The 20,797-nt window shown below is 31.5% G+C and overlaps 11 non-coding genes across 11 annotated transcripts; all 11 read right to left on the bottom strand.

Annotated features, from left to right (window-relative positions):
• Window positions 1-3,762: 3,762 nt before the first annotated feature.
• Window positions 3,763-3,834, bottom strand: TRNAW-CCA (transfer RNA tryptophan (anticodon CCA)). The gene has a single exon. It is a non-coding gene; the product is annotated as a tRNA-Trp (tRNA).
• Window positions 3,835-4,379: 545 nt separating this feature from the next.
• TRNAW-CCA (transfer RNA tryptophan (anticodon CCA)) lies at window positions 4,380-4,451 on the bottom strand. The gene has a single exon. It is a non-coding gene; the product is annotated as a tRNA-Trp (tRNA).
• Window positions 4,452-5,601: 1,150 nt separating this feature from the next.
• TRNAW-CCA (transfer RNA tryptophan (anticodon CCA)) lies at window positions 5,602-5,673 on the bottom strand. The gene has a single exon. It is a non-coding gene; the product is annotated as a tRNA-Trp (tRNA).
• A 545-nt stretch (window positions 5,674-6,218) lies between these two features.
• On the bottom strand, window positions 6,219-6,290 carry TRNAW-CCA (transfer RNA tryptophan (anticodon CCA)). Its single transcript has one exon. It is a non-coding gene; the product is annotated as a tRNA-Trp (tRNA).
• A 3,253-nt stretch (window positions 6,291-9,543) lies between these two features.
• On the bottom strand, window positions 9,544-9,615 carry TRNAW-CCA (transfer RNA tryptophan (anticodon CCA)). The gene has a single exon. It is a non-coding gene; the product is annotated as a tRNA-Trp (tRNA).
• Window positions 9,616-10,160: 545 nt separating this feature from the next.
• TRNAW-CCA (transfer RNA tryptophan (anticodon CCA)) lies at window positions 10,161-10,232 on the bottom strand. Its single transcript has one exon. It is a non-coding gene; the product is annotated as a tRNA-Trp (tRNA).
• Window positions 10,233-13,485: 3,253 nt separating this feature from the next.
• TRNAW-CCA (transfer RNA tryptophan (anticodon CCA)) lies at window positions 13,486-13,557 on the bottom strand. Its single transcript has one exon. It is a non-coding gene; the product is annotated as a tRNA-Trp (tRNA).
• Window positions 13,558-14,102: 545 nt separating this feature from the next.
• TRNAW-CCA (transfer RNA tryptophan (anticodon CCA)) lies at window positions 14,103-14,174 on the bottom strand. Its single transcript has one exon. It is a non-coding gene; the product is annotated as a tRNA-Trp (tRNA).
• A 2,363-nt stretch (window positions 14,175-16,537) lies between these two features.
• On the bottom strand, window positions 16,538-16,609 carry TRNAW-CCA (transfer RNA tryptophan (anticodon CCA)). Its single transcript has one exon. It is a non-coding gene; the product is annotated as a tRNA-Trp (tRNA).
• Window positions 16,610-19,862: 3,253 nt separating this feature from the next.
• Window positions 19,863-19,934, bottom strand: TRNAW-CCA (transfer RNA tryptophan (anticodon CCA)). The gene has a single exon. It is a non-coding gene; the product is annotated as a tRNA-Trp (tRNA).
• A 545-nt stretch (window positions 19,935-20,479) lies between these two features.
• TRNAW-CCA (transfer RNA tryptophan (anticodon CCA)) lies at window positions 20,480-20,551 on the bottom strand. The gene has a single exon. It is a non-coding gene; the product is annotated as a tRNA-Trp (tRNA).
• Window positions 20,552-20,797: the final 246 nt, after the last annotated feature.

Here is a 20,797-nt window from a genome sequence, read left to right as displayed (position 1 = left end):
TTTTCTGGTGGTTTATATTACAAATAGATCATATGCTTATACTAAACCTTGAATTAGGTAGTTGTGAAGCAAACAAACCTTCATCCTCAGTAACAAAACAAAAAGATATGTCTGGTGGTTTTTCCTTTAGTGTATAATTTTTATTCATCACAGTATAGGTCATTTGAATGGAAAAAGTCATCCATAAAATCAAATTGGTACTAAATGCGTTGTTAAAATAGACAAGTGATGGTAGTGATCCAAAATTGATCCAGAAAAGCTAATTGCTTTTAAATGTATTGTTACATTACAGACATTTAGAGTTGGCCTTCAAGTAAAGTTTTCTCTAAACTGGATATTTTTTGTATAATAATTATGAGAACTGATAAGAATGTGAGTTATTTAATGACTATGTGCTAGTGATATAGGTATCAGTTTGAGCTATAATCACATTATTGAAAGTAGTCAACAATCTTAGTATTTAGTTTCTTGTATAGTATTTTTGGGCAGAATAGAGCATTTTATCTTCAAAATGATAACCGACCCTGACGTGAATTGAACACGCAACCTTCTAATCTTGAGTCAGATGAGCTAACGTTGCCTCTTATTAAAACTGATTCAGTAGATTTTCTGGTGGTTTATATTACAAATAGTTCATCTGCTTATGCTAAACCTTGAATTAGGTAGTTGTCAAGCAAACAAACCTACATCCTTGGTAACAAAACAAAAAGATATGTATTCTGGTTTTTCCTTCAGTGTAGAGTTTTTATGCCTCATAGTATACGTCATGTGAATGGAAAAAGTCATCTTTAAAATCAAATTGGTACTAAATGTATTTCTAAAAAAGACAAGTGACGGCAGTGATCCAAAATTGATCCAGAAAAGCTAATTGCATTTAAATGTATTGTTACATTACACACATTTAGAGTTGGCCTTCAAGTAAAGTTTAATCTAAACTGGATATTTTTAGTATTATAATTATGAGAACTGATAAGAAGGTGAGATATTTAATGACTATGTGCTAGTGATATAGGTATCAGTTTGAGCTATAATCACATTATTGAAAGTAGACAACAATCTTAGTATTTAGTTTCTTGTATAGTATTTTTTTAGCAGAAAAGAGCACTTTATCTTCAAAATGACAACTGACCCCGACGTGATTAGAACATGCAACCTACTGATCTGGAGTCAGACGCGCTACCGTTGCGCCACGAGGTCTCTTGTTAAATCCGATTCAGTAGATTTTTCTGGTGGTTTATATTACAAATAGATCATCTGGTTATACTAAACCTTGAATTAGGTAGTTGTCAAGCAAACAAACCTACATCCTCGGTAACAAAACAAAAAGATATGTCTGGTGGTTTTTCCTTTAGTGTATAATTTTTATTCATCACAGTATAGGTCATTTGAATGGAAAAAGTCATCCATAAAATCAAATTGGTACTAAATGTATTGTTAAAATAGACAAGTGATGGTAGTGAACCTTGAATTAGGTAGTTGTGAAGCAAACAAACCCTCATCCTCACTAACAAAACAAAAATATATGTCTGGTGGTTTTTCCTTTAGTGTATAATTTTTATTCATCACAGTATAGGTCATTTGAATGGAAAAAGTCATCCATAAAATCAAATTGGCACTAAATGCATTGTTAAAATAGACAAGTGATGGTAGTGATCCAAAATTGATCCAGAAAAGCTAATTGCTTTTAAATTTATTGTTACATTACAGACATTTAGAGTTGGCCTTCAAGTAACGTATTCTCTAAACTGGATATTTTTTGTATAATAATTATGAGAACTGATAAGAATGTGAGTTATTTAATGACTATGTGCTAGTGATATAGGTATCAGTTTGAGGTATAATCACATTATTGAAAGTAGATAACAATCTTGGTAATTAGTTTCTAGTATAGTATTTTTGGGCAGAATAGAGCATTTTATCTTCAAAATGATAACCGACCCTGACGTGATTTGAACACGCAACCTTCTAATCTTGAGTCAGATGAGCTAACGTTGCCTCTTATTAAAACTGATTCAGTAGATTTTCTGGTGGTTTATATTACAAATAGTTCATCTGCTTATGCTAAACCTTGAATTAGGTAGTTGTCAAGCAAACAAGCCTACATCCTTGGTAACAAAACAAAAAGATATGTATTCTGGTTTTTCCTTCAGTGTAGAGTTTTTATGCCTCATAGTATAGGTCATTTGAATGGAAAAAGTCATCTTTAAAATCAAATTGGTACTAAATGTATTTCTAAAAAAGACAAGTGACGGCAGTGATCCAAAATTGATCCAGAAAAGCTAATTGCTTTTAAATGTATTGTTACATTACACACATTTAGAGTTGGCCTTCAAGTAAAGTTTAATCTAAACTGGATATTTTTAGTATTATAATTATGAGAACTGATAAGAAGGTGAGATATTTAATGACTATGTGCTAGTGATATAGGTATCAGTTTGAGCTATAATCACATTATTGAAAGTAGACAACAATCTTAGTATTTAGTTTCTTGTATAGTATTTTTTTGGCAGAAAAGAGCACTTTATCTTCAAAATGACAACTGACCCCGACGTGATTAGAACATGCAACCTTCTGATCTGGAGTGAGACGCGCTACCGTTGCGCCACGAGGTCTCTTGTTAAATCCGATTCAGTAGATTTTTCTGGTGGTTTATATTACAAATAGATCATCTGCTTATACTAAACCTTGAATTAGGTAGTTGTCAAGCAAACAAACCTACATCCTCGGTAACAAAACAAAAAGATATGTCTGGTGGTTTTTCCTTTAGTGTATAATTTTTATTCATCACAGTATAGGTCATTTGAATGGAAAAAGTCATCCATAAAATCAAATTGGTACTAAATGTATTGTTAAAATAGACAAGTGATGGTAGTGATCCAAAATTGATCCAGAAAAGCTAATTGCTTTTAAATGTATTGTTACATTACAGACATTTAGAGTTGGCCTTCAAGTAACGTATTCTCTAAACTGGATATTTTTTGTATAATAATTATGAGAACTGATAAGAATGTGAGTTATTTAATGACTATGTGCTAGTGATATAGGTATCAGTTTGAGGTATAATCACATTATTGAAAGTAGATAACAATCTTGGTAATTAGTTTTTAGTATAGTATTTTTGGGCAGAATAGAGCATTTTATCTTCAAAATGATAACCGACCCTGACGTGATTTGAACACGCAACCTTCTAATCTTGAGTCAGATGAGCTAACGTTGCCTCTTATTAAAACTGATTCAGTAGATTTTCTGGTGGTTTATATTACAAATAGTTCATCTGCTTATGCTAAACCTTGAATTAGGTAGTTGTCAAGCAAACAAGCCTACATCCTTGGTAACAAAACAAAAAGATATGTATTCTGGTTTTTCCTTCAGTGTAGAGTTTTTATGCCTCATAGTATACGTCATGTGAATGTAAAAAGTAATCTTTAAAATCAAATTGGTACTAAATGTATTTCTAAAAAAGACAAGTGACGGCAGTGATCCAAAATTGATCCAGAAAAGCTAATTGCTTTTAAATGTATTGTTACATTACAGACATTTAGAGTTGGCCTTCAAGTAAAGTTTAATCTAAACTGGATATTTTTAGTATTATAATTATGAGAACTGATAAGAAGGTGAGATATTTAATGACTATGTGCTAGTGATATAGGTATCAGTTTGAGCTATAATCACATTATTGAAAGTAGACAACAATCTTAGTATTTAGTTTCTTGTATAGTATCTTTTTGGCAGAAAAGAGCATTTAATCTTCAAAATGACAACTGACCCCGACGTGATTTGAACACACAACCTTCTGATCTGGAGTCAGACGCGCTACCGTTGCGCCACGAGGTCTTTTGTTAAATCTGATTCAGTAGATTTTTCTGGTGGTTTATATTACAAATAGATCATATGCTTATACTAAACCTTGAATTAGGTAGTTGTGAAGCAAACAAACCCTCATCCTCACTAACAAAACAAAAATATATGTCTGGTGGTTTTTCCTTTAGTGTATAATTTTTATTCATCACAGTATAGGTCATTTGAATGGAAAAAGTCATCCATAAAATCAAATTGGCACTAAATGCATTGTTAAAATAGACAAGTGATGGTAGTGATCCAAAATTGATCCAGAAAAGCTAATTGCTTTTAAATTTATTGTTACATTACAGACATTTAGAGTTGGCCTTCAAGTAAAGTTTAATCTAAACTGGATATTTTTAGTATTATAATTATGAGAACTGATAAGAAGGTGAGATATTTAATGACTATGTGCTAGTGTTATAGGTATCAGTTTGAGCTATAATCACATTATTGAAAGTAGACAACAATCTTAGTATTTAGTTTCTTGTATAGTATTTTTTTGGCAGAAAAGAGCACTTTATCTTCAAAATGACAACTGACCCCGACGTGATTAGAACATGCAACCTTCTGATCTGGAGTCAGACGCGCTACCGTTGCGCCACAAGGTCTCTTGTTAAATCCGATTCAGTAGATTTTTCTGGTGGTTTATATTACAAATAGATCATCTGCTTATACTAAACCTTGAATTAGGTAGTTGTCAAGCAAACAAACCTACATCCTCGGTAACAAAACAAAAAGATATGTCTGGTGGTTTTTCCTTTAGTGTATAATTTTTATTCATCACAGTATAGGTCATTTGAATGGAAAAAGTCATCCATAAAATCAAATTGGTACTAAATGTATTGTTAAAATAGACAAGTGATGGTAGTGATCCAAAATTGATCCAGAAAAGCTAATTGCTTTTAAATGTATTGTTACATTACAGACATTTAGAGTTGGCCTTCAAGTAACGTATTCTCTAAACTGGATATTTTTTGTATAATAATTATGAGAACTGATAAGAATGTGAGTTATTTAATGACTATGTGCTAGTGATATAGGTATCAGTTTGAGCTATAATCACATTATTGAAAGTAGATAACAATCTTGGTAATTAGTTTTTAGTATAGTATTTTTGGGCAGAATAGAGCATTTTATCTTCAAAATGATAACCGACCCTGACGTGATTTGAACACGCAACCTTCTAATCTTGAGTCAGATGAGCTAACGTTGCCTCTTATTAAAACTGATTCAGTAGATTTTCTGGTGGTTTATATTACAAATAGTTCATCTGCTTATGCTAAACCTTGAATTAGGTAGTTGTCAAGCAAACAAGCCTACATCCTTGGTAACAAAACAAAAAGATATGTATTCTGGTTTTTCCTTCAGTGTAGAGTTTTTATGCCTCATAGTATACGTCATGTGAATGTAAAAAGTAATCTTTAAAATCAAATTGGTACTAAATGTGTTTCTAAAAAAGACAAGTGACGGCGGTGATACAAAATTGATCCAGAAAAGCTAATTGCTTTTAAATGTATTGTTACATTACAGACATTTAGAGTTGGCCTTCAAGTAAAGTTTAATCTAAACTGGATATTTTTAGTATTATAATTATGAGAACTGATAAGAAGGTGAGATATTTAATGACTATGTGCTAGTGATATAGGTATCAGTTTGAGCTATAATCACATTATTGAAAGTAGACAGCATTCTTAGTATTTAGTTTCTTGTATAGTATTTTTTTGGCAGAAAAGAGCATTTAATCTTCAAAATGACAACTGACCCCGACGTGATTTGAACACACAACCTTCTGATCTGGAGTCAGACGCGCTACCGTTGCGCCACGAGGTTTCTTGTTAAATCTGATTCAGTAGATTTTTCTGGTGGTTTATATTACAAATAGATCATATGCTTATACTAAACCTTGAATTAGGTAGTTGTGAAGCAAACAAACCCTCATCCTCACTAACAAAACAAAAATATATGTCTGGTGGTTTTTCCTTTAGTGTATAATTTTTATTCATCACAGTATAGGTCATTTGAATGGAAAAAGTCATCCATAAAATCAAATTGGCACTAAATGCATTGTTAAAATAGACAAGTGATGGTAGTGATCCAAAATTGATCCAGAAAAGCTAATTGCTTTTAAATTTATTGTTACATTACAGACATTTAGAGTTGGCCTTCAAGTAAAGTTTAATCTAAACTGGATATTTTTAGTATTATAATTATGAGAACTGATAAGAAGATGAGATATTTAATGACTATGTGCTAGTGTTATAGGTATCAGTTTGAGCTATAATCACATTATTGAAAGTAGACAGCATTCTTAGTATTTAGTTTCTTGTATAGTATTTTTTTGGCAGAAAAGAGCATTTAATCTTCAAAATGACAAGTGACCCCGACGTGATTTGAACACACAACCCTCTGATCTGGAGTCAGACGCGCTACCGTTGCGCCACGAGGTCTCTTGTTAAATCAAATTCAGTAGATTTTTCTGGTGGTTTATATTACAAATAGATCATATGCTTATACTAAACCTTGAATTAGGTAGTTGTGAAGCAAACAAACCCTCATCCTCACTAACAAAACAAAAAGATATGTCTGGTGGTTTTTCCTTTAGTGTATAATTTTTATTCATCACAGTATAGGTCATTTGAATGGAAAAAGTCATCCATAAAATCAAATTGGCACTAAATGCATTGTTAAAATAGACAAGTGATGGTAGTGATCCAAAATTGATCCAGAAAAGCTAATTGCTTTTAAATTTATTGTTACATTACAGACATTTAGAGTTGGCCTTCAAGTAACGTATTCTCTAAACTGGATATTTTTTGTATAATAATTATGAGAACTGATAAGAATGTGAGTTATTTAATGACTATGTGCTAGTGATATAGGTATCAGTTTGAGGTATAATCACATTATTGAAAGTAGATAACAATCTTGGTAATTAGTTTCTAGTATAGTATTTTTGGGCAGAATAGAGCATTTTATCTTCAAAATGATAACCGACCCTGACGTGATTTGAACACGCAACCTTCTAATCTTGAGTCAGATGAGCTAACGTTGCCTCTTATTAAAACTGATTCAGTAGATTTTCTGGTGGTTTATATTACAAATAGTTCATCTGCTTATGCTAAACCTTGAATTAGGTAGTTGTCAAGCAAACAAGCCTACATCCTTGGTAACAAAACAAAAAGATATGCATTCTGGTTTTTCCTTCAGTGTAGAGTTTTTATGCCTCATAGTATACGTCATGTGAATGTAAAAAGTCATCTTTAAAATCAAATTGGTACTAAATGTATTTCTAAAAAAGACAAGTGACGGCAGTGATCCAAAATTGATCCAGAAAAGCTAATTGCTTTTAAATGTATTGTTACATTACACACATTTAGAGTTGGCCTTCAAGTAAAGTTTAATCTAAACTGGATATTTTTAGTATTATAATTATGAGAACTGATAAGAAGGTGAGATATTTAATGACTATGTGCTAGTGATATAGGTATCAGTTTGAGCTATAATCACATTATTGAAAGTAGACAACAATCTTAGTATTTAGTTTCTTGTATAGTATCTTTTTGGCAGAAAAGAGCATTTTATCTTCAAAATGACAACTGACCCCCGACGTGATTTTAACACACAACCTTCTAATCTTGAGTCAGATGAGCTACCGTTGCCTCTTATTAAAACTGATTCAGTAGATTTTTCTGGTGGTTTATATTACAAATAGATCATCTGCTTATACTAAACCTTGAATTAGGTAGTTGTCAAGCAAACAAACCTACATCCTCGGTAACAAAACAAAAAGATATGTCTGGTGGTTTTTCCTTTAGTGTATAATTTTTATTCATCACAGTATAGGTCATTTGAATGGAAAAAGTCATCCATAAAATCAAATTGGTACTAAATGTATTGTTAAAATAGACAAGTGATGGTAGTGATCCAAAATTGATCCAGAAAAGCTAATTGCTTTTAAATGTATTGTTACATTACAGACATTTAGAGTTGGCCTTCAAGTAACGTATTCTCTAAACTGGATATTTTTTGTATAATAATTATGAGAACTGATAAGAATGTGAGTTATTTAATGACTATGTGCTAGTGATATAGGTATCAGTTTGAGGTATAATCACATTATTGAAAGTAGATAACAATCTTGGTAATTAGTTTTTAGTATAGTATTTTTGGGCAGAATAGAGCATTTTATCTTCAAAATGATAACCGACCCTGACGTGATTTGAACACGCAACCTTCTAATCTTGAGTCAGATGAGCTAACGTTGCCTCTTATTAAAACTGATTCAGTAGATTTTCTGGTGGTTTATATTACAAATAGTTCATCTGCTTATGCTAAACCTTGAATTAGGTAGTTGTCAAGCAAACAAGCCTACATCCTTGGTAACAAAACAAAAAGATATGCATTCTGGTTTTTCCTTCAGTGTAGAGTTTTTATGCCTCATAGTATACGTCATGTGAATGTAAAAAGTCATCTTTAAAATCAAATTGGTACTAAATGTATTTCTAAAAAAGACAAGTGACGGCAGTGATCCAAAATTGATCCAGAAAAGCTAATTGCTTTTAAATGTATTGTTACATTACACACATTTAGAGTTGGCCTTCAAGTAAAGTTTAATCTAAACTGGATATTTTTAGTATTATAATTATGAGAACTGATAAGAAGGTGAGATATTTAATGACTATGTGCTAGTGATATAGGTATCAGTTTGAGCTATAATCACATTATTGAAAGTAGACAACAATCTTAGTATTTAGTTTCTTGTATAGTATCTTTTTGGCAGAAAAGAGCATTTTATCATCAAAATGACAACTGACCACCGACGTGATTTTAACACACAACCTTCTAATCTTGAGTCAGATGAGCTAACGTTGCCTCTTATTAAAACTGATTCAGTAGATTTTTCTGGTGGTTAATATTACAAATAGATCATCTGCTTATACTAAACCTTGATTTAGGTAGTTGTCAAGCAAACAAACCTTCATCCTCAGTAACAAAACAAAAAGATATGTCTGGTGGTTTTTCCTTTAGTGTATAATTTTTATTCATCACAGTATAGGTCATTTGAATGGAAAAAGTCATCCATAAAATCAAATTGGTACTAAATGCGTTGTTAAAATAGACAAGTGATGGTAGTGATCCAAAATTGATCCAGGAAAGCTAATTGCTTTTAAATGTATTGTTACATTACAGACATTTAGAGTTGGCCTTCAAGTAAAGTTTTCTCTAAACTGGATATTTTTTGTATAATAATTATGAGAACTGATAAGAATGTGAGTTATTTAATGACTATGTGCTAGTGATATAGGTATCAGTTTGAGCTATAATCACATTATTGAAAGTAGTCAACAATCTTAGTATTTAGTTTCTTGTATAGTATAGTATAGTATTCTGGTTTTTCCTTCAGTGTAGAGTTTTTATGCCTCATAGTATACGTCATGTGAATGGAAAAAGTCATCTTTAAAATCAAATTGGTACTAAATGTATTTCTAAAAAAGACAAGTGACGGCAGTGATCCAAAATTGATCCAGAAAAGCTAATTGCTTTTAAATGTATTGTTACATTACACACATTTAGAGTTGGCCTTCAAGTAAAGTTTAATCTAAACTGGATATTTTTAGTATTATAATTATGAGAACTGATAAGAAGGTGAGATATTTAATGACTATGTGCTAGTGATATAGGTATCTTCAAAATGACAACAGACCCCGACGTGATTTGAACACACAACCTTCTGATCTGGAGTCAGACGCGCTACCTTTGCGCCACGAGGTCTCTTGTTAAATCTGATTCAGTAGATTTTTCTGGTGGTTTATATTACAAATAGATCATATGCTTATACTAAACCTTGAATTAGGTAGTTGTGAAGCAAACAAACCCTCATCCTCACTAACAAAACAAAAATATATGTCTGGTGGTTTTTCCTTTAGTGTATAATTTTTATTCATCACAGTATAGGTCATTTGAATGGAAAAAGTCATCCATAAAATCAAATTGGCACTAAATGCATTGTTAAAATAGACAAGTGATGGTAGTGATCCAAAATTGATCCAGAAAAGCTAATTGCTTTTAAATTTATTGTTACATTACAGACATTTAGAGTTGGCCTTCAAGTAAAGTTTAATCTAAACTGGATATTTTTAGTATTATAATTATGAGAACTGATAAGAAGGTGAGATATTTAATGACTATGTGCTAGTGTTATAGGTATCAGTTTGAGCTATAATCACATTATTGAAAGTAGACAGCATTCTTAGTATTTAGTTTCTTGTATAGTATTTTTTTGGCAGAAAAGAGCATTTAATCTTCAAAATGACAAGTGACCCCGACGTGATTTGAACACACAACCTTCTGATCTGGAGTCAGACGCGCTACCGTTGCGCCACGAGGTCTCTTGTTAAATCAAATTCAGTAGATTTTTCTGGTGGTTTATATTACAAATAGATCATATGCTTATACTAAACCTTGAATTAGGTAGTTGTGAAGCAAACAAACCCTCATCCTCACTAACAAAACAAAAAGATATGTCTGGTGGTTTTTCCTTTAGTGTATAATTTTTATTCATCACAGTATAGGTCATTTGAATGGAAAAAGTCATCCATAAAATCAAATTGGCACTAAATGCATTGTTAAAATAGACAAGTGATGGTAGTGATCCAAAATTGATCCAGAAAAGCTAATTGCTTTTAAATTTATTGTTACATTACAGACATTTAGAGTTGGCCTTCAAGTAACGTATTCTCTAAACTGGATATTTTTTGTATAATAATTATGAGAACTGATAAGAATGTGAGTTATTTAATGACTATGTGCTAGTGATATAGGTATCAGTTTGAGGTATAATCACATTATTGAAAGTAGATAACAATCTTGGTAATTAGTTTCTAGTATAGTATTTTTGGGCAGAATAGAGCATTTTATCTTCAAAATGATAACCGACCCTGACGTGATTTGAACACGCAACCTTCTAATCTTGAGTCAGATGAGCTAACGTTGCCTCTTATTAAAACTGATTCAGTAGATTTTCTGGTGGTTTATATTACAAATAGTTCATCTGCTTATGCTAAACCTTGAATTAGGTAGTTGTCAAGCAAACAAGCCTACATCCTTGGTAACAAAACAAAAAGATATGCATTCTGGTTTTTCCTTCAGTGTAGAGTTTTTATGCCTCATAGTATACGTCATGTGAATGTAAAAAGTCATCTTTAAAATCAAATTGGTACTAAATGTATTTCTAAAAAAGACAAGTGACGGCAGTGATCCAAAATTGATCCAGAAAAGCTAATTGCTTTTAAATGTATTGTTACATTACACACATTTAGAGTTGGCCTTCAAGTAAAGTTTAATCTAAACTGGATATTTTTAGTATTATAATTATGAGAACTGATAAGAAGGTGAGATATTTAATGACTATGTGCTAGTGATATAGGTATCAGTTTGAGCTATAATCACATTATTGAAAGTAGACAACAATCTTAGTATTTAGTTTCTTGTATAGTATCTTTTTGGCAGAAAAGAGCATTTTATCTTCAAAATGACAACTGACCCCCGACGTGATTTTAACACACAACCTTCTAATCTTGAGTCAGATGAGCTAACGTTGCCTCTTATTAAAACTGATTCAGTAGATTTTTCTGGTGGTTTATATTACAAATAGATCATCTGCTTATACTAAACCTTGAATTAGGTAGTTGTCAAGCAAACAAACCTACATCCTCGGTAACAAAACAAAAAGATATGTCTGGTGGTTTTTCCTTTAGTGTATAATTTTTATTCATCACAGTATAGGTCATTTGAATGGAAAAAGTCATCCATAAAATCAAATTGGTACTAAATGTATTGTTAAAATAGACAAGTGATGGTAGTGATCCAAAATTGATCCAGAAAAGCTAATTGCTTTTAAATGTATTGTTACATTACAGACATTTAGAGTTGGCCTTCAAGTAACGTATTCTCTAAACTGGATATTTTTTGTATAATAATTATGAGAACTGATAAGAATGTGAGTTATTTAATGACTATGTGCTAGTGATATAGGTATCAGTTTGAGGTATAATCACATTATTGAAAGTAGATAACAATCTTGGTAATTAGTTTTTAGTATAGTATTTTTGGGCAGAATAGAGCATTTTATCTTCAAAATGATAACCGACCCTGACGTGATTTGAACACGCAACCTTCTAATCTTGAGTCAGATGAGCTAACGTTGCCTCTTATTAAAACTGATTCAGTAGATTTTCTGGTGGTTTATATTACAAATAGTTCATCTGCTTATGCTAAACCTTGAATTAGGTAGTTGTCAAGCAAACAAGCCTACATCCTTGGTAACAAAACAAAAAGATATGCATTCTGGTTTTTCCTTCAGTGTAGAGTTTTTATGCCTCATAGTATACGTCATGTGAATGTAAAAAGTCATCTTTAAAATCAAATTGGTACTAAATGTATTTCTAAAAAAGACAAGTGACGGCAGTGATCCAAAATTGATCCAGAAAAGCTAATTGCTTTTAAATGTATTGTTACATTACACACATTTAGAGTTGGCCTTCAAGTAAAGTTTAATCTAAACTGGATATTTTTAGTATTATAATTATGAGAACTGATAAGAAGGTGAGATATTTAATGACTATGTGCTAGTGATATAGGTATCAGTTTGAGCTATAATCACATTATTGAAAGTAGACAACAATCTTAGTATTTAGTTTCTTGTATAGTATCTTTTTGGCAGAAAAGAGCATTTTATCATCAAAATGACAACTGACCACCGACGTGATTTTAACACACAACCTTCTAATCTTGAGTCAGATGAGCTAACGTTGCCTCTTATTAAAACTGATTCAGTAGATTTTTCTGGTGGTTAATATTACAAATAGATCATCTGCTTATACTAAACCTTGATTTAGGTAGTTGTCAAGCAAACAAACCTTCATCCTCAGTAACAAAACAAAAAGATATGTCTGGTGGTTTTTCCTTTAGTGTATAATTTTTATTCATCACAGTATAGGTCATTTGAATGGAAAAAGTCATCCATAAAATCAAATTGGTACTAAATGCGTTGTTAAAATAGACAAGTGATGGTAGTGATCCAAAATTGATCCAGAAAAGCTAATTGCTTTTAAATGTATTGTTACATTACAGACATTTAGAGTTGGCCTTCAAGTAAAGTTTTCTCTAAACTGGATATTTTTTGTATAATAATTATGAGAACTGATAAGAATGTGAGTTATTTAATGACTATGTGCTAGTGATATAGGTATCAGTTTGAGCTATAATCACATTATTGAAAGTAGTCAACAATCTTAGTATTTAGTTTCTTGTATAGTATAGTATAGTATTCTGGTTTTTCCTTCAGTGTAGAGTTTTTATGCCTCATAGTATACGTCATGTGAATGGAAAAAGTCATCTTTAAAATCAAATTGGTACTAAATGTATTTCTAAAAAAGACAAGTGACGGCAGTGATCCAAAATTGATCCAGAAAAGCTAATTGCTTTTAAATGTATTGTTACATTACACACATTTAGAGTTGGCCTTCAAGTAAAGTTTAATCTAAACTGGATATTTTTAGTATTATAATTATGAGAACTGATAAGAAGGTGAGATATTTAATGACTATGTGCTAGTGATATAGGTATCTTCAAAATGACAACAGACCCCGACGTGATTTGAACACACAACCTTCTGATCTGGAGTCAGACGCGCTACCTTTGCGCCACGAGGTCTCTTGTTAAATCTGATTCAGTAGATTTTTCTGGTGGTTTATATTACAAATAGATCATATGCTTATACTAAACCTTGAATTAGGTAGTTGTGAAGCAAACAAACCCTCATCCTCACTAACAAAACAAAAATATATGTCTGGTGGTTTTTCCTTTAGTGTATAATTTTTATTCATCACAGTATAGGTCATTTGAATGGAAAAAGTCATCCATAAAATCAAATTGGCACTAAATGCATTGTTAAAATAGACAAGTGATGGTAGTGATCCAAAATTGATCCAGAAAAGCTAATTGCTTTTAAATTTATTGTTACATTACAGACATTTAGAGTTGGCCTTCAAGTAAAGTTTAATCTAAACTGGATATTTTTAGTATTATAATTATGAGAACTGATAAGAAGGTGAGATATTTAATGACTATGTGCTAGTGATATAGGTATCAGTTTGAGCTATAATCACATTATTGAAAGTAGACAGCATTCTTAGTATTTAGTTTCTTGTATAGTATTTTTTTGGCAGAAAAGAGCATTTAATCTTCAAAATGACAACTGACCCCGACGTGATTTGAACACGCAACCTTCTGATCTGGAGTCAGACGCGCTACCGTTGCGCCACGAGGTCTCTTGTTAAAACTGATTCAGTAGATTTTTCTGGTGGTTTATATTACAAATAGATCATATGCTTATACTAAACCTTGAATTAGGTAGTTGTGAAGCAAACAAAAGCTCATCCTCACTAACAAAACAAAAAGATATGTCTGGTGGTTTTTCCTTTAGTGTATAATTTTTATTCATCACAGTATAGGTCATTTGAATGGAAAAAGTCATCCATAATATCAAATTGGCACTAAATGCATTGTTAAAATAGACAAGTGATGGTAGTGATCCAAAATTGATCCAGAAAAGCTAATTGCTTTTAAATTTATTGTTACATTACAGACATTTAGAGTTGGCCTTCAAGTAACGTATTCTCTAAACTGGATATTTTTTGTATAATAATTATGAGAACTGATAAGAATGTGAGTTATTTAATGACTATGTGCTAGTGATATAGGTATCAGTTTGAGGTATAATCACATTATTGAAAGTAGATAACAATCTTGGTAATTAGTTTCTAGTATAGTATTTTTGGGCAGAATAGAGCATTTTATCTTCAAAATGATAACCGACCCTGACGTGATTTGAACACGCAACCTTCTAATCTTGAGTGAGATGAGCTAACGTTGCCTCTTATTAAAACTGATTCAGTAGATTTTCTGGTGGTTTATATTACAAATAGTTCATCTGCTTATGCTAAACCTTGAATTAGGTAGTTGTCAAGCAAACAAGCCTACATCCTTGGTAACAAAACAAAAAGATATGTATTCTGGTTTTTCCTTCAGTGTAGAGTTTTTATGCCTCATAGTATACGTCATGTGAATGTAAAAAGTCATCTTTAAAATCAAATTGGTACTAAATGTATTTCTAAAAAAGACAAGTGACGGCAGTGATCCAAAATTGATCCAGAAAAGCTAATTGCTTTTAAATGTATTGTTACATTACAGACATTTAGAGTTGGCCTTCAAGTAAAGTTTAATCTAAACTGGATATTTTTAGTATTATAATTATGAGAACTGATAAGAAGGTGAGATATTTAATGACTATGTGCTAGTGATATAGGTATCAGTTTGAGCTATAATCACATTATTGAAAGTAGACAACAATCTTAGTATTTAGTTTCTTGTATAGTATCTTTTTGGCAGAAAAGAGCATTTTATCTTCAAAATGACAACTGACCCCCGACGTGATTTGAACACACAACCTTCTAATCTTGAGTCAGATGAGCTAACGTTGCCTCTTATTAAAACTGATTCAGTAGATTTTTCTGGTGGTTAATATTACAAATAGATCATCTGCTTATACTAAACCTTGATTTAGGTAGTTGTCAAGCAAACAAACCTTCATCCTCAGTAACAAAACAAAAAGATATGTCTGGTGGTTTTTCCTTTAGTGTATAATTTTTATTCATCACAGTATAGGTCATTTGAATGGAAAAAGTCATCCATAAAATCAAATTGGTACTAAATGCGTTGTTAAAATAGACAAGTGATGGTAGTGATCCAAAATTGATCAAGAAAAGCTAATTGCTTTTAAATGTATTGTTACATTACAGACATTTAGAGTTGGCCTTCAAGTAAAGTTTTCTCTAAACTGGATATTTTTTGTATAATAATTATGAGAACTGATAAGAATGTGAGTTATTTAATGACTATGTGCTAGTGATATAGGTATCAGTTTGAGCTATAATCACATTATTGAAAGTAGTCAACAATCTTAGTATTTAGTTTCTTGTATAGTATTTTTGGGCAGAATAGAGCATTTTATCTTCAAAATGATAACCGACCCTGACGTGAATTGAACACGCAACCTTCTAATCTTGAGTCAGATGAGCTAACGTTGCCTCTTATTAAAACTGATTCAGTAGATTTTCTGGTGGTTTATATTACAAATAGTTCATCTGCTTATGCTAAACCTTGAATTAGGTAGTTGTCAAGCAAACAAACCTACATCCTTGGTAACAAAACAAAAAGATATGTATTCTGGTTTTTCCTTCAGTGTAGAGTTTTTATGCCTCATAGTATACGTCATGTGAATGGAAAAAGTCATCTTTAAAATCAAATTGGTACTAAATGTATTTCTAAAAAAGACAAGTGACGGCAGTGATCCAAAATTGATCCAGAAAAGCTAATTGCTTTTAAATGTATTGTTACATTACACACATTTAGAGTTGGCCTTCAAGTAAAGTTTAATCTAAACTGGATATTTTTAGTATTATAATTATGAGAACTGATAAGAAGGTGAGATATTTAATGACTATGTGCTAGTGTTATAGGTATCAGTTTGAGCTATAATCACATTATTGAAAGTAGACAGCATTCTTAGTATTTAGTTTCTTGTATAGTATTTTTTTGGCAGAAAAGAGCATTTAATCTTCAAAATGACAAGTGACCCCGACGTGATTTGAACACACAACCTTCTGATCTGGAGTCAGACGCGCTACCGTTGCGCCACGAGGTCTCTTGTTAAATCAAATTCAGTAGATTTTTCTGGTGGTTTATATTACAAATAGATCAGATGCTTATACTAAACCTTGAATTAGGTAGTTGTGAAGCAAACAAACCCTCATCCTCACTAACAAAACAAAAAGATATGTCTGGTGGTTTTTCCTTTAGTGTATAATTTTTATTCATCACAGTATAGGTCATTTGAATGGAAAAAGTCATCCATAAAATCAAATTGGCACTAAATGCATTGTTAAAATAGACAAGTGATGGTAGTGATCCAAAATTGATCCAGAAAAGCTAATTGCTTTTAAATTTATTGTTACATTACAGACATTTAGAGTTGGCCTTCAAGTAACGTATTCTCTAAACTGGATATTTTTTGTATAATAATTATGAGAACTGATAAGAATGTGAGTTATTTAATGACTATGTGCTAGTGATATAGGTATCAGTTTGAGGTATAATCACATTATTGAAAGTAGATAACAATCTTGGTAATTAGTTTCTAGTATAGTATTTTTGGGCAGAATAGAGCATTTTATCTTCAAAATGATAACCGACCCTGACGTGATTTGAACACGCAACCTTCTAATCTTGAGTCAGATGAGCTAACGTTGCCTCTTATTAAAACTGATTCAGTAGATTTTCTGGTGGTTTATATTACAAATAGTTCATCTGCTTATGCTAAACCTTGAATTAGGTAGTTGTCAAGCAAACAAGCCTACATCCTTGGTAACAAAACAAAAAGATATGCATTCTGGTTTTTCCTTCAGTGTATAGTTTTTATGCCTCATAGTATACGTCATGTGAATGTAAAAAGTCATCTTTAAAATCAAATTGGTACTAAATGTATTTCTAAAAAAGACAAGTGACGGCAGTGATCCAAAATTGATCCAGAAAAGCTAATTGCTTTTAAATGTATTGTTACATTACACACATTTAGAGTTGGCCTTCAAGTAAAGTTTAATCTAAACTGGATATTTTTAGTATTATAATTATGAGAACTGATAAGAAGGTGAGATATTTAATGACTATGTGCTAGTGATATAGGTATCAGTTTGAGCTATAATCACATTATTGAAAGTAGACAACAATCTTAGTATTTAGTTTCTTGTATAGTATCTTTTTGGCAGAAAAGAGCATTTTATCTTCAAAATGACAACTGACCCCCGACGTGATTTTAACACACAACCTTCTAATCTTGAGTCAGATGAGCTAACGTTGCCTCTTATTAAAACTGATTCAGTAGATTTTTCTGGTGGTTTATATTACAAATAGATCATCTGCTTATACTAAACCTTGAATTAGGTAGTTGTCAAGCAAACAAACCTACATCCTCGGTAACAAAACAAAAAGATATGTCTGGTGGTTTTTCCTTTAGTGTATAATTTTTATTCATCACAGTATAGGTCATTTGAATGGAAAAAGTCATCCATAAAATCAAATTGGTACTAAATGTATTGTTAAAATAGACAAGTGATGGTAGTGATCCAAAATTGATCCAGAAAAGCTAATTGCTTTTAAATGTATTGTTACATTACAGACATTTAGAGTTGGCCTTCAAGTAACGTATTCTCTAAACTGGATATTTTTTGTATAATAATTATGAGAACTGATAAGAATGTGAGTTATTTAATGACTATGTGCTAGTGATATAGGTATCAGTTTGAGGTATAATCACATTATTGAAAGTAGATAACAATCTTGGTAATTAGTTTTTAGTATAGTATTTTTGGGCAGAATAGAGCATTTTATCTTCAAAATGATAACCGACCCTGACGTGATTTGAACACGCAACCTTCTAATCTTGAGTCAGATGAGCTAACGTTGCCTCTTATTAAAACTGATTCAGTAGATTTTCTGGTGGTTTATATTACAAATAGTTCATCTGCTTATGCTAAACCTTGAATTAGGTAGTTGTCAAGCAAACAAGCCTACATCCTTGGTAACAAAACAAAAAGATATGCATTCTGGTTTTTCCTTCAGTGTAGAGTTTTTATGCCTCATAGTATACGTCATGTGAATGTAAAAAGTCATCTTTAAAATCAAATTGGTACTAAATGTATTTCTAAAAAAGACAAGTGACGGCAGTGATCCAAAATTGATCCAGAAAAGCTAATTGCTTTTAAATGTATTGTTACATTACACACATTTAGAGTTGGCCTTCAAGTAAAGTTTAATCTAAACTGGATATTTTTAGTATTATAATTATGAGAACTGATAAGAAGGTGAGATATTTAATGACTATGTGCTAGTGATATAGGTATCAGTTTGAGCTATAATCACATTATTGAAAGTAGACAACAATCTTAGTATTTAGTTTCTTGTATAGTATCTTTTTGGCAGAAAAGAGCATTTTATCATCAAAATGACAACTGACCACCGACGTGATTTTAACACACAACCTTCTAATCTTGAGTCAGATGAGCTAACGTTGCCTCTTATTAAAACTGATTCAGTAGATTTTTCTGGTGGTTAATATTACAAATAGATCATCTGCTTATACTAAACCTTGATTTAGGTAGTTGTCAAGCAAACAAACCTTCATCCTCAGTAACAAAACAAAAAGATATGTCTGGTGGTTTTTCCTTTAGTGTATAATTTTTATTCATCACAGTATAGGTCATTTGAATGGAAAAAGTCATCCATAAAATCAAATTGGTACTAAATGCGTTGTTAAAATAGACAAGTGATGGTAGTGATCCAAAATTGATCCAGAAAAGCTAATTGCTTTTAAATGTATTGTTACATTACAGACATTTAGAGTTGGCCTTCAAGTAAAGTTTTCTCTAAACTGGATATTTTTTGTATAATAATTATGAGAACTGATAAGAATGTGAGTTATTTAATGACTATGTGCTAGTGATATAGGTATCAGTTTGAGCTATAATCACATTATTGAAAGTAGTCAACAATCTTAGTATTTAGTTTCTTGTATAGTATAGTATAGTATTCTGGTTTTTCCTTCAGTGTAGAGTTTTTATGCCTCATAGTATACGTCATGTGAATGGAAAAAGTCATCTTTAAAATCAAATTGGTACTAAATGTATTTCTAAAAAAGACAAGTGATGGCAGTGATCCAAAATTGATCCAGAAAAGCTAATTGCTTTTAAATGTATTGTTACATTACACACATTTAGAGTTGGCCTTCAAGTAAAGTTTAATCTAAACTGGATATTTTTAGTATTATAATTATGAGAACTGATAAGAAGGTGAGATATTTAATGACTATGTGCTAGTGATATAGGTATCTTCAAAATGACAACAGACCCCGACGTGATTTGAACACACAACCTTCTGATCTGGAGTCAGACGCGCTACCTTTGCGCCACGAGGTCTCTTGTTAAATCTGATTCAGTAGATTTTTCTGGTGGTTTATATTACAAATAGATCATATGCTTATACTAAACCTTGAATTAGGTAGTTGTGAAGCAAACAAACCCTCATCCTCACTAACAAAACAAAAATATATGTCTGGTGGTTTTTCCTTTAGTGTATAATTTTTATTCATCACAGTATAGGTCATTTGAATGGAAAAAATCATCCATAAAATCAAATTGGCACTAAATGCATTGTTAAAATAGACAAGTGATGGTAGTGATCCAAAATTGATCCAGAAAAGCTAATTGCTTTTAAATTTATTGTTACATTACAGACATTTAGAGTTGGCCTTCAAGTAAAGTTTAATCTAAACTGGATATTTTTAATATTATAATTATGAGAACTGATAAGAAGGTGAGATATTTAATGACTATGTGCTAGTGATATAGGTATCAGTTTGAGCTATAATCACATTATTGAAAGTAGACAGCATTCTTAGTATTTAGTTTCTTGTATAGTATTTTTTTGGCAGAAAAGAGCATTTAATCTTCAAAATGACAACTGACCCCGACGTGATTTGAACACGCAACCTTCTGATCTGGAGTCAGACGCGCTACCGTTGCGCCACGAGGTCTCTTGTTAAAACTGATTCAGTGGATTTTTCTGGTGGTTTATATTACAAATAGATCATATGCTTATACTAAACCTTGAATTAGGTAGTTGTGAAGCAAACAAAAGCTCATCCTCACTAACAAAACAAAAAGATATGTCTGGTGGTTTTTCCTTTAGTGTATAATTTTTATTCATCACAGTATAGGTCATTTGAATGGAAAAAGTCATCCATAATATCAAATTGGCACTAAATGCGTTGTTAAAATAG

The sequence above is a fragment of the Taudactylus pleione genome, unplaced genomic scaffold (genome assembly GCF_031769625.1).
Source record: "Taudactylus pleione unplaced genomic scaffold, aTauple2 ptg000393l, whole genome shotgun sequence".
NCBI classification, from domain to species: Eukaryota; Metazoa; Chordata; class Amphibia; order Anura; family Myobatrachidae; genus Taudactylus; species Taudactylus pleione.
The sequence above is the reverse complement of the archived record's forward strand: the minus strand, read 5'-3'. Positions and strand labels throughout refer to the sequence as shown.